The sequence below is a fragment of the Triticum urartu genome, chromosome 6A (assembly GCF_056163025.1).
Source record: "Triticum urartu cultivar PI428250 chromosome 6A, HENAU_Tu73, whole genome shotgun sequence".
Taxonomy (NCBI): Eukaryota; Viridiplantae; Streptophyta; class Magnoliopsida; order Poales; family Poaceae; genus Triticum; species Triticum urartu.
In genome coordinates this window covers 600,931,344-600,945,247 of record NC_141878.1, presented here as the reverse complement: position 1 = coordinate 600,945,247, position 13,904 = coordinate 600,931,344, and the positions used below count along the sequence as shown (strand labels likewise).

Below are 13,904 nucleotides of genomic sequence, written 5' to 3'. Positions count from 1 at the left end.
ATTGCACTTCAAGCACATTTTAAAAAGTCAAAAAATTCAAAAGAAAATTGCACGCATACATGTTCGGAAATATGTGTGCGCGGCACAAAGTTTTGCGAAGAAAATGTCTTTTCGTTTTGTCTATGTAAAAAAGATAAATTTCAGTGTCTCTAAATAGCATTTCACCACATATTTTTTTCTTTTTACGCCACAAAAAAGTTATTTTTCCATGAAACTTTATGCACACACATAGAACATAAAGACGTGTCTGTGCAACCATTTTCAGATTGTTTTAGCGTTTAGAAATATGTTTTCTGAAGTGGGTTCATATGTACCCGGGTTCATCCATGCACTTCCCCGACCATATGGTGCAATATTAGGTTTCTTTTTTTTGGGGGGGGGGGGGGGTGGGGGGGGGGGGGGAGAAGCAATGCGCATCTAGATTCTGGGCAACTCAATCTCGAGAGTTGATACCAACTAGATAATACCCCCACGCGTTGCTGCAAAAATTGATTGCAATATATTTCAGTGATTTGGTTGTATGAAACATGCATAGTTTAATTAATAATAAATGAACCAAAACTAAAGATAAATATTATTTATTCTATTTTACCATTGTGTAGTCGAATAATACTTTGAATATAAGTGGCATAAACTAATGAATAACTTTTTCCCATGCATGTTGAATGGACCTTTGATGAGGTGGCATCTTGACATTACCCATACAACGATGTTTGGATAATTGATAAAGAAGATTTAGTATCGTGTTTCAAATGTTTTTATTGGAGATCGGATTACCACAGACGTTCTTCGAGATAGCATTGACATGGTTTCAAGCAAAGGTCATACTTTGGATACACCAAGGATCCATCGGGAACAACTTAGAAAATAAGTCATACAATTTTAGCAGGGAAAAGATGAGGGTGTGGCTGACGGGCTTAGCCACAATCCATCGACATGCCAAAAAGGATGTATTTCCAAAATTATATGAACAAGTTTGTGTTGGGGAAGGAAAGAATGTTGTCAATGATAACATAAATCATCGAGGGGAAGGATTGTATTTCTCATCATGAATTCAATCGATATCCTGGAAGAGCTCAGAATGTTGATGATGATCACGACACATTTGTCGAGAGATTTCATGAAGATGTAATCAATCGGCGATGACATCAAGTCAAAGGAATGATAAAGCGAAAGGTTATTGGAACCACGGTTACGACACAAACTCGAAATCAAGCTTGTTGTTCAAGGCGAAACGATATGACGAGGAAGATCGACGTAAGCTTAGCTCATCGTCGAAGATTGTGCTTCGGGAAGAAAGGACCAGGCAGAACAGTTAAAATTTAGTACGATATGGATATAGCCGTTCAGGTTAGGAATGACTGGAAGGATTATCAAACTCGTAAGCAACAAAAATTTACTTAGAGTCATCGAATCAGGATGCGGAATCGGTTCACTTACCGGAGATCTCGAGTGAGCAACCACTCAGAACCCGCGGATATTGGAATTGGTGATCAATAGTAGTTCGATGAAGAACTCATAAGAAGTTATGTAGTTCCTGCGATATTCCCGAGATACCAAGGGTTAGCACTCGAGGGTAAATCAGAACAGAGGTTGGGCAGACATATTGGTTTGTAGAAGATAAGTGCTTTAGCTTGTCCGCGAAATGGGATCAAAGAAGAACAATCATGGTCGGGACCACGACTACAAAGGACCAAACAAAGATACAAGATGGACTTATCACGGGGGGCTTAATATTATTACAAGAAGCTTCCATGATAAGTTTCACATCGGGTCCATGCGCATGAACACAAAGGCTCAAGGTCGACTCCCACTTCTCTAATGCAAACCTTTCGATTCACTTCTCACATTCGAAGAAGTTGTAGCGTTGAAATGCTAGTAGATATAACCTGCATAATCTTCGGGTTCACACGGATTTTGGGAATACATAGGTTCAACCCATCGAGGCATCTTAGGAGCATATACCACAAATTTCATGAGTAAATAACTCAAGCCCGGAAGCAAAGTATGGTTGACAAGAGCGGGGGATACAATTTACCAAAGGCATGAGGTATCCAAGGAAAGGGTCACATGGTTATTGAAAACGAAGGATGTTGTAGGATAAAATCCAACAAAGGATCTGGCAGTCCACAAGAGACCTGATGTGAGCATCGGTACTAAACCAAGAGAAGAAAGAATGCAAGGTGATCAGATTATAGAAACAACTGACTAATCCAAAGCTGAAATGCAAGGAATTGTGATTTTCATATGGGGGGATCAGAAGTAGAGGATCTGATCAAAAGATAAGTAAGTTGAATAAACATATATCGACAATCTATCAAGGATTGATTTGCCGAGAACCAGCTCATCTCCGGAGTGACGTCTGAGCCAAAGGGGCGAATTCTAGTTTCAAATGATGATTGCAACCATTCATGATCATATCGAATCAAAGGTTCAAAATTACAATGACAAAGGATGCTAATGAATATTGCTAGACATATGGATTTAACCATAATGCAGGCAGACAAGACTTTCGGGAGCACTAGGCTGCAGAGGATCTTCAGGAGATCGAATTGCATTCGAAGAATTTTGTGAGACATATGATCAACTGGGGATGAACGAACCCTTGATAAGTATGAGGAATTATTCGTACGGTTATTCAGGCGAAAAAGAGCTGCATGGCAGTCGGAAAAAGGATTCTCGAAAGTCGGAGAATACTTTCAGGTATCTTGTAATAACAAGAACAACTAGGGATGGAAGTATGAACGGCGAGGGTACGCAATTATCCATAAGGATTCAACGGTGTTAAGGGATTGCAAAAGAAATCAACATAAGTTCTCGGGAGTAGATCGGAGAATATCTTCGAAGTCTTCTGGTGAAGCAGTCAACCATCCGGAATGAAGGGGCTCTCCAGGGAAAGTCGTTACGAGAACCTAATGTAGTTAGTAAATTCTTTTAACCCGGATAGAAGAGAGAACAGAGTCCCAGAGTATAGACGAGGAATAAAAGATCCTAATACCACCCAATGGCGACGTGGCACCGCAAGCCACACAACCATGTTAGTAAAAGTTTTTCGGTGACTAGACTCAACTTTGGCCAAGGAGTTGGAAAGGGGGATCCTACGGGCAGTCGGCTCTGATACCAACTTGTGACGCCCTCGATTCAATCGTACACTAATCATACACGCAAATGTGTACGATCAAGATCAAGGACTCACGGGAAGATATCACAACACAACTCTAGACACAAATTTAAAATAATACAAGCTTTATATTACAAGCTAGGGGCCTCGAGGGCTCGAATACATAAGCTCGAATACACAAGAGTCAGTGGAAGCAACAATATCTGAGTACAGACATAAGTTAAACAAGTTTGCCTTAAGAAGGCTAGCACAAAAACACCATTGATCGAAAAGGCAAGGCCTCCTGCCTGGGAGCCTCCTAACTACTCCAAGTCGTCAGCGGCCGTCACATAGTAGTAGGCACCTTCGGGGTAGCAATAGTCTCCAGTGGTGTCGTCTAGCTCCTAGGATCCGTCATCTGGTCGCAACAATCAGGTATGGGGGAAAAGAGGTAGCAAAGCAACCGTGAGTACTCATCCAAAGTACTCGCAAGACTTACATCAGATCTAAACTAAGTATGCATCTGTATCAAAGGAAATGGGCTGTATCTGTGGACTAAACTGCAGAATGCCAAAAGAGAAGGGGAAAGCCTAGCCTATCGAATACTAGCATCTTCAAGCATCCTGCAACATATAGAAGAGTACAGGTCAACATAATGTAAAGTAGGTAGTGTTATCAACCTCGGCCAGAGATCCTTTCTCGACTCCTTGCGAGAAAGCAATCCCAGAGCCATACTATCCATTTCTCATATCCATATCTCATATCCATTCCTCGTATCCATTTCTCATATCCATTCCTCATCTCAAGTATCCAGTTCTAGTTGTATCGATCGGGATACAACTCCAAGTGTCCGTTACCATAGGACAGACTATCGATAGATGTTTTCTTCCCTGCAGGGGTGCACCAACTTACCCACCACGCTCGATAAACTCCGACCGGACACACTTTCCTGGGTCATGCCTGGCCTCGGCCAAACAATATGCCGCAACCCGACGTAGGATTAATAGAGAGGCCAGCACACCGGACTAAACTTATGCACCCAGGGGTCTTGGGCCATCGCCCCGGGAAGTCCTGCGCGTTGCGTGGGCGGCCGGTGAGCAGACCTAGCTACCTCCTTCAAAACGGCAGGTGCTTACGCAGTCCAACCCGACGCGCACCACTCAGTCGCTGACGTCTATTAAGCTTTGGCTGATGTATACGACGCAGAACGCCCATACTATGCCCACGTGATGGTTAGTGCTATCAGGCCAGAGGCCCTCGGTTCAAATATCCAAATCGTAGTGGATTAGAAACGCGCGGTAACAAGCAGAGACTCATGAAAGATGTGACCCCGTCGCCCCGTCTCGAGGACTTGCGGCAAGGGCTAAGAATGCCCGGCCACGCCTCATAATTATCTCGCGGGCACCCTCCAGGTCAACCCGACTCCTCATCACTCGCAAATATGCTTGCGCGGGTACCCCTCAGGGCCGACCCGTCTTTAGAAACATGGTTTAGTGTAAAGTCATAGTAAACATAGTAACCGTGTGTCTAACACCAAGGGGAAAACCTGAGGAGTCACCCTCGACGGATTCCACTCAATGTAATCATCAAGGTGAACGTAAGAGGATCCACCCTCGAGGTTCACACTTGAGGGGTTGCACGACAGAGCCGTATAGGAAATGGTTAAGGAGGAAATCACCCTCGATGACCACGACCGAATAACTACACTACAGATATCTCATCAGGAGTGATGTATGAGGTTCCACCCTCAACACTCGATGGTAACTCTATAGAGTCAAGCAACAAAAGGGGCATGATGTGATGTGAGGTGTCAGGCTTTGGTCGTCGATCACATTGATTGAGTCGTCGATGATGAAGCAGGGGCAACAAGGACAAGGTGAGGGTCACTGATGGATCACTAACCAACCTATACTAAGCAGTTTAGGATAAGCAGGTAAGGTAACAATAAGCAGGTAACAAAAACAGGCTATGCATCAGAGTAGGATTATACAAAAAGCAGTAGCAGTTCTAATGCAAGCATGAGAGGGAAAGAAATGGGCGATATCGGAATGCTCAAGGGGGGTTTGCTTGCCTGGAAGCTCTATTGAAAAGGAAGAAGTGTTGTCGCCGACGTAGTCGATCACAAGGGCATCAACATCGTTCTCGGGGTCAACCGGAGAGAAGAGGGGGAAGAAACAATAAATACATAGCAAGCAAGTACATAACAGGACAACAGGCAGAGCTAGACGTGATCTAATGTGGTGCTACATGATACCGATGAAGGGGGAGAACATCCGGGAACATTTTCCCGAAGTTTGGCATTTTTCGGACAGATGAAACGGAGCGGAAAGTTGCATGTTCGCTATGCTAGGGATGTGTGGCAGACGAACGGAGCACGTTTTTCAATCCGTCTCGTCGTTCTAAGCAACTTTCATGTATAAAACTTTTTCATCCGAGTTACGGTTTATTTGATATGATTTTTCAAAGATTAAACAATATTCTCAAATTATTATTAATTCGAAATTAAAAGCTAAAATGCTAGACGCACCCAGCACAGGGTACACTTCTGTGTACCTAGGGGTTGACAGGTGGGCCAGGGGGTCCTAGTTGACCAGTCAATATTTGACTGGTCAACAGGGGGTGGGGCCCCCTGTCATCTACTCATCTAACTAACTATAGATTAATTAGGCTAACCAATTAGTTAGTTTAACTAAACCAATTTAATTAAGTTAATTAATTGATTAATTAACTAAGGAATTAGTTTTTTTAACTTAATATTTTTATCCTCATTTTTTTGGGCAGGGGCGTGGGGCCCGCTGGTAGTGGCAAAAGGCCAGCCCAGCGGGGCGGGTTAACGGGCGAAGCCCCTGGGGTCGGCCGCAGGCCCCGGGCGGGCGCTCGCCCAGCGGGGCCGGCTAGGCCATGGCCACGGCCGTGGCGGCCCCAGGCGGGTGGCAGCCGGCGAGGAGGAGGGTCGCGGGTGAGGGGGAACGGCGGGCGGCGAAGGCGGGCGGCGGAGGCCAGGAAGGCGGCGGAGGGATGCGGCCGCGGTGGCGGGCAGCGGGCGCGACGGTCAGATGCGGGGCGAAGAGGCGTGCAGCAGTGGTGGGGGCGGCGGGAGGTGCAAGGGAGGGGCGACGGCACAACGGTAGCGGGGCGAGCATCGCGGCCATGGGCGTGAGGGGAGGAAGCAGCAGAAGCAACCTACAACAGCAACGACAGAAGCAGCTCGTGCAGCGGCATAGCGGACGGTGCTGGCAAAAGCAGCAGCGCGGAGCCGACGAGTGAGCGCGGATGGGGGGGGGGGGGGGGGGGGGGGGGGCAAGGCAACCAGGGGCGCGACGCGAGGGCATGCAAGGGCGCGGGGTGTAGGCAGCAGCGCAGCGGCGAGCGACGAGCAATGCAGGCCGGCGAAGGAGGCTACGGCGGGGAGTAGCGCGGGCAGTAGCGATGCGGCGGCTCCAGCGCAGCGAGCAACACGCGGACCCGGCAAGGACGTGCGGAGGCGGGCGTGGCCTGTGCGGTGCGCGCGTCATGGCTGCAGTTGCGGTGAGCGCGGCTTCGGTCTCGACCGGGCACGGTGCGGGGCTGCGTTCGTGCGCACGGGGGACGACTAGAGGGGTGCGGGCGTGGCGCTAGCGGGTATCTACGACGGAAAAGAAGAAGAACGGGAGGAGGGTTCGACGGGTGGCTCACCGAGCGGCACACGGTGGCCAGTGACAGCTTAGTAGAGGCGGAGCTCGACGCAGACGGGGGCGCGTCGGTGGTCGATGGGGAGGCGACCTCGAAGCTGAAGGCGCGGGGCCTCTCCGGCTCCTGCTGTTGGGCGAGAGGACGAGGCCGAGGCCCGTGCAGCTACTGAATGCCCTGGCGCAGCCCGGGGTGGCGCCGGAGCGTGCGGACGACGGCGGGCGGCGACAGGAGGCGTTCGGGGTGGCGCCGGAGCGTGCGGACGACGGCGGACGGCGACAGGAGGCGTTCGGTGAGGCGGGGGAACTGAGGACGAGAGGCAGAGAGGGAGAAGGAGGAGAAGTGGATCTGGGAGGGGGGCGTCGAGGAGGAGTGAGGCCAGGGGGAGGGAGGGCGTCGCCCTTATCCCTTCCCCGACGGGGACGGTGAGAGTGTTCGGTGGCGACCGGCGAGCGCGGTCGCTGGGTCTGATGAACAGAGAGGAGGTAGGCGACCGGGGGAGGTGGGTTGCTGGGTTGGGCCGCCCAAGTGGCTAAGGCCCAGGGGCTGTGGGCCTTTTCTCTTATTTTTTGCTTTAGCTTTTCTTTTAAAACTTCTCTCCTTTCTTTCTTTTTATTTTCAAAAAGCAAAATAGTTTTATAATTTATAAAACTTACACTTAACATAATAGTATAACTTAGGCTACTTCCACATTAAGTTTGACATTATAATACATTACCTTATCTTTTTTAAACTTAAAAAGCATTTAATTTAAATGTTTTAGCCATTGTTTTAACTGGTTTAGGGCACTTCAACACTTTGCAAAAAGTTGGTTCACTACCAATATTAGTTATGGGATTATTTGGCACAAAGATGAACATTTTAGATTTCATGTCTGAAATTATGAATTTTTGACTTTAGATTGGATTTGAATTTGAATTGTGATTTGGATCGTGTGAAGATTAGCAAAAGTATTAAGGTAAACCTAACCATAGCATGAAACATATGGATCCAAATCAGCCCTTACGAAGCAACTCATAAACTAGGGTTTAAGATTCTATCACTCTAGCAACCCATCATCTACTTATTACTTCCCAATGCCTTCCCCTAGGCCCAAACAATGGTGAAGTGTCATGTAGTCGACGTTCACATGACACCACTAGAGGAGAGAGAACATACATCTCATCAAAATATCGAACGAATACCAAATTCACATGACTACTTATAGCAAGACTTCTCCCATGTCCTCAGAAACAAACGTAACTACTCACAAATCATATTCATGTTCATAATCAGAGGGGTATTAATATGCATAAAGGATCCGGACATATGATCTTTCACTAAGTAAACCAACTAGCATCAACTACAAGGAGTAATCAACACTACTAGCAACCCACAGGTACCAATCTGAGGTTTTGAGACAAAGATTGGATACAAGAGATGAACTAGGGTTTGAGATGAGATGGTGTTGGTGAGGATGTTGGTGAAGATTGACCCCCTACCGATGAGAGGATCGATGGTGATGATTTCCCCCTCCCGGAGGGATGTTTCCCCGGCAGAACAGCTCCGCCGGAGCCCTTGATTGGTTCCGCCTCATGGCGGCGGAGTTTCGTCCCATGAGCTTGCTTATGATTTTTTTCCCGGAGGAAAGACCTCATATAGCAGAAGATGGGCACCAAAGGGCTTCCAGGGGGCCCACGAGGCAGGGGGCGCGCCCCCACCCTCGTGGATGGTGGGTGGCCCCCTCTGGTGCTTCCTTCACCTAATATTTTTTATATATTCTGAAAATGACTCCCGTGGAGTTTCAAGACTTTTGGAGCTGTGCAGAATAGGTCTCTAATGTTTGCTCCTTTTCCAGCCGAGAATTCCAGCTGCCGGCATTCTCCCTCTTCATATAAACCTTGTAAAATAAGAGAGAATAGGCATAAGTATTGTGACATAATGTGTAATAACAGCCCATAATGCAATAAATATCGATATAAAAGCATGATGCAAAATGGACGTATCACCTGCAACTAGAAGAACAAACAAAGAACGGGGAAAAAGAAGAACAAGGGAGAGAGATAAAGGTAAAGGTAAAAAATGATAGAGTGATTTGTTCGATTGTGTGTTGTTCAATCGGTCGTCACCCCTTACATACATATGAGGCGGCTGGACTTCCCGTACAAGAAAAGGACTCAAATCACATCCAAATCAGGAAAAGTTATCCTAACACGGACTACGAGAGCCGGAACTTCCGGTCTGGCCCGGAATTTCCAGGCTCAAATTATATCACGTAACCCTCTTGCACTGAATCTTCAGGTTGCATACGACTTCGGATCACGATGGTCCCAAAAGCAAAGTTGTAGATCTTGCAATGGAGAAAAATTCTTCAGTTGATCACTTTTTCATCCGAGGTCATATTGAGGTTGAATTCGGGCCCGCAAATCTGCAAATAATGTTAAAACTTCAGTTTTCGGGGCGCACCGCGTGCAAACTTTCGGTTTAGGCCGTAACCTCCCTGGAAGTTGCCCAGAACTTCCGGGGCAGACTTTTGCAGCACACTGTTTTGGTTCTAACTTTTGCATACGAACTCCGATTTAGACATTTTTATATCCAAATCAACCGTTTTGACGAGACGAAGACAATTCGTGTAGAAAGTTTTCTCATATGAGGCCATCTTGGGGGCGTAATCAGCCGAATAGTTTTCTGGATACAAAATCTCGGTACTTCGAACACAACTTCGGCCTTAGAGATGAGACTGAATGGCTAAGGACCAAATATTAAAGTTTCTCCTTTTGAAGATACAAAACATTCTCACTTTGAGCACTTTTTCATTTGAGGCATTCTTAATTATGTTTTCGACCATGACAATCTGGTGTCAACAGGATCATCTTCCTATAAACGTGAGGGAGGTTGGGGGTGAAATAAACATCATTCCATTAAAAATCAAGTTTACGGAAGTTGTTGGAGGGCTAATTTTGGTTTAACTCTCCTTAAATGGTAGTTTTTTTTACGGATAGTAGAGTTATTGGAGTTGCTTTCAGCAAAACAAAAACTTCCCTTGTTCAAGGGCAAAGAGAGGTTCCATATTTTTCTCACCCAGAGAACCTAGTCCTACTGAGAGTTTACTTGCAACAGGACCGACCCATCAGATGACAACAAATCTACTACTCTTTATTTCAAATATGTCTTCCGCATTACATATTACTTCTTCGAATAAAAGGTCAATTTGATAGGAGTCAACTTTTGCAACCTTCAACGCATAGTTCTAGTGGGTTATAGCATAACTTCGACACAAGGCAACAATAGAGCTGAACATCTTTTCTATATACGCATAGCCCGCTTGGTAAATTGATCTTATCATTATCCATGCCGTTGGTGATTTGACCTATAAAAAATGTACAGACAAATAATTGACATTAGTATGATTTCCTATTGATTAACAAAGGACCAGATGGCACAAGAATGAAAAAAAACAGGTGTCATGCACTAAAAAAATACCAACTTCCAGGATAAACATAAAATTAAATTATTACATGAGTATAATTAACCTATGCAAGCACATAATTGTAAAGAAAGATTAGCAGAAGTAGAGTTGTGTATCAAACACTTACATTGTGTCGTCGTAGCAAGGCATACAAAAAGAAGTAGAGAAAACAGGAGTGGCGCCGTCATGTACTTGTCCATCTAGATAATCTAATGCAACCGTGATATTTGTTTGTGCTTATTAACAGGATCGAGATTGACAAGAGAATTTGTGTTGTAGGCAAAACTACAAGATGATTTGTCCATTCACAGATGCACAATCCTATATATACACATACACAAATTGCCCTGTCAGGATTTCCATAAACCTTTCCATTGTTTGGAAAGATTTTCAAAATAAGGTGGCGAAAACTGATTGCAATTAGGATTGGGTGAATACTCTCCAAAAATAGCCTTCTATCATTATTCTAGTTTATCTTTTTGGAAAATTTCCAAAACAGGGTGGCGAAAAATGATTGTAGGTCGTCAAATTATTATTAGCTAGATTTTATCACCTTCTAATCTCTACTCCTAAAGTCTCACTTGGTGGCCTCGCCTCCACGGTTTTTTTTCACCCCATCTCCCACCACCCCCACCCATGCAAAAACCAAATCTCTACTCAAAAGGAAAATAAACCGGAAGATATTCTCTCTTTCTAAAATCAAAGGCAATCTTATTAATTCATTGGCTCCTTATGTGTGTCCTAAGAAAATGCGTCAAATCTCTCTCAAGGGAATGAATCTAGACGCAATTCCCTCTTTCCAAAAATTGGGAGACAATCTGATTAGTTTGATTGAATCTTCCTCGGTGCCATGCCAAGATGCAGCAAATCTCTCCCAAGGGGAAGAATCTATAGGCAATCCTTTCTTTCCTAAATTTGCATTTATATTATTAAATAAATTGACTCTTTATGGGTGTCATGAGCAAATTCGTCAAATATCATCTGAGAAAAAGAATTTGAACGCACCAATGTATCACTTGGTAGCCTCGCCTCCATGGTTTTTTTCATCTGGTTTTTTCGCCCCACCTCCCACCACCCCTCCCATTCGAAAACGATATCTCTAGTTTAAAGGAAAATCATCTGGAAGCAATTCTATCTTTATAAAACCGGAGGCAATCTTATTAATTGATTGGCTCTTATGTGTGTCCTGACGAAATGCATCAAATCTCTCTCGAGTGAATGAATCTAGACGCAATCCCCTATTTCCAAAAATTGGGACACAATCTAATTAGCTTGGTTAAATCTTCCTCGATGCCGTGCCAAGATGCAACAAATCTCTCCTGAGGGAAATAATCCGCAATCAATCATTTCTTTCTCTACTTCGAATGTCTCACTTGGTAGCCTCGCCTCCACAGTTTTTTTGTCTGCTTTTTCCCTGCCCCACCTTCCACCAGCCCCTCCCATTCAAAAACCAAATCTCTACTCTAAAGGAAAATATTCCATAAGAAATTCTCTCTTTCTAAAATCGGAGGCAATCTTATTAATTTATTGACTCCTTATGTGTGTCCTAGGAAAATGCGTTAAATATCTTTCGAAGAAATGAATATGGATGCAATCCCCTCTTTCCAAAAATCGGGACACAATCTGATTTGCTTGATTGAATCTTTCTCGATGCCTTGCCAAGATGCAGCAAATCTCTCCCGATGGAAAGAATCCGCAAGCAACCCTTTCTTTCCTAAATTCAGATGTAATTATATTAAATAAATTTACTTTTTACGAGTGTCATGAGTGTGACGCCCCCGATTCAATCGTACACTAATCATACACACAAACGTGTACGATCGAATCAGGGACTCACGGGAAGATATCACAACACAACTCTACAAATAAAATAAGTCATACAAGCATCATATTACAAGCCAGGGGCCTCGAGGGCTCGATTACAAGAGCTCGATCATAGACGAGTCAGCGAAAGCAACAATATCAGAGTACAGACATAAGTTAAACAAGTTTGCCTTAAGAAGGCTAGCACAAACTGGGATACAGATCGAAAGAGGCGCATGCCTCCTGCCTGGGATCCTCATAAACTACTCCTGGTCGTCATCAGCGGGCTGCACGTAGTAGTAGGCACCTCCCGAGTAGTAGTAGTCGTCATCGACAGTGGCAGCTGGCTCCTGGGCTCCAACACCTGGTCGCAGCAATCGGGTATAGGAAGGGGGAAAAGAGGGAGCAAAGCAACCGTGAGTACTCATCCAAAGTACTCACAAGCAAGGAGCTACACTACATATGTATGCATTGGTATCAAATGGAAAAGGGGGTATCATATGTGGACTGAACTGCAGAATGCCGGAATAAGAGGGGGATAGCTAGTCCTTTCGAAGACTACGCTTCTGGTAACCTCCATCTTGCAGCAGGAGAAGAGAGTAGATAGTAAGTTCACCAAGTAGCATCGCATAGCATAATCCTAACCGATGATCCTCCCCTCGTCGCCCTGTGAGAGAGCGATCACTGGTTGTATCTGGCACTTGGAAAGGTGTGTTTTATTAAGTATCCGGTTCTAGTTGTCATAAGGTCAAGATACAACTCCAAGTCGTCATGTTACTGAAGATCACGGCTATTCGAATAGATTAACTTCCCTGCAGGGGTGCACCACATTTCCCAACACGCTCGATCCCCTTTGTCTGGACAAACTTTTCTGGGTCATGCCTGGCCTCGGAAGATCAACACGTCGCAACCCTACCTAGGCACAACATAGAGGTCAGCATACCGGTCTAAATCCTATGGCGCAGGGGTCTGGGCCCATTGCCCATTGCACACCTGCACGTTGCGAGGGCGGCCGGAAGTAGACCTAGCCTAGGAGGCGTTCCAGTCCAATCTGGCGCGCGCTGCTCAGTCGCTGACGTCACGAAGGCTTCGGCTGATACCACGACGTCGAGTGCCCATAACTGCCCCCGCGTAGATGGTTAGTGCGTATAGGCCAGTGGCCAGACTTAGATCAAATACCAAGATCGCGTTAAACATGTTATCTTGAAATAACCGCGAACGCCGACCAGGGCCAGGCCCACCTCTCTCCTAGGTGGTCTCAACCTGCCATGTCGCTTCGCCACAAAGAACCACACAGAGGGCTGTCGGGAAAGTATGTCCTTCCAGCCTCCAATTCGTGAATCAACCGCGGGTACTCCTCGAGCCGACCCGTCTTTTGTCACCACAAGTATCGTATATTATGTATAAGTATATACCCGTGACCACCTCCCGAGTGATCACGGCCCGATAGTATAGCATGGCAGACGGACAAGAATGTAGGGCCACTGATGGTAAACTAGCATCCTATACTAAGCATTTAGGATTGCAGGCAAGGTATCAACAGTTGTAGCAACAATGACAGGCTATGTATCAGAATAGGATTAACGGAAAGCAGTAACAAGTTACACTACTCTAATGCAAGCAGTAGGAAGAAGAGTAGGCGATATCTGGTGATCAAGGGGGGGGCTTGTCTGGTTGCTCTGGCAAGAGAGAGGGGTCGTCAACACAGTAGTCATACTGGGTGCCAGCGGCGTCGGTCTCGGTGTCTAGCGAGAGAAGAGGGGGAAGAAACAATAAATATTAAGCAAACAGATGCATAGCGATGCATGACAAGACAAGTAGCGGTGCTAGGGGTGCCCTAACGCGGTATGGGGTGGTACCGGTGAAGGGGGGAAACATCTGGGA

The 13,904-nt window shown here is 45.8% G+C and overlaps 1 long non-coding RNA gene across 1 annotated transcript; it reads right to left on the bottom strand.

Annotated features, from left to right (window-relative positions):
- Positions 1-3,246: 3,246 nt before the first annotated feature.
- LOC147967121 (uncharacterized) lies at positions 3,247-7,219 on the bottom strand. The gene is made up of 2 exons (XR_015609137.1): positions 6,776-7,219; positions 3,247-3,518 (listed from the first exon to the last, which is right to left on the bottom strand). It is a non-coding gene; the product is annotated as an uncharacterized LOC147967121 (long non-coding RNA).
- Between the last annotated feature and the right edge of the window lie 6,685 nt (positions 7,220-13,904).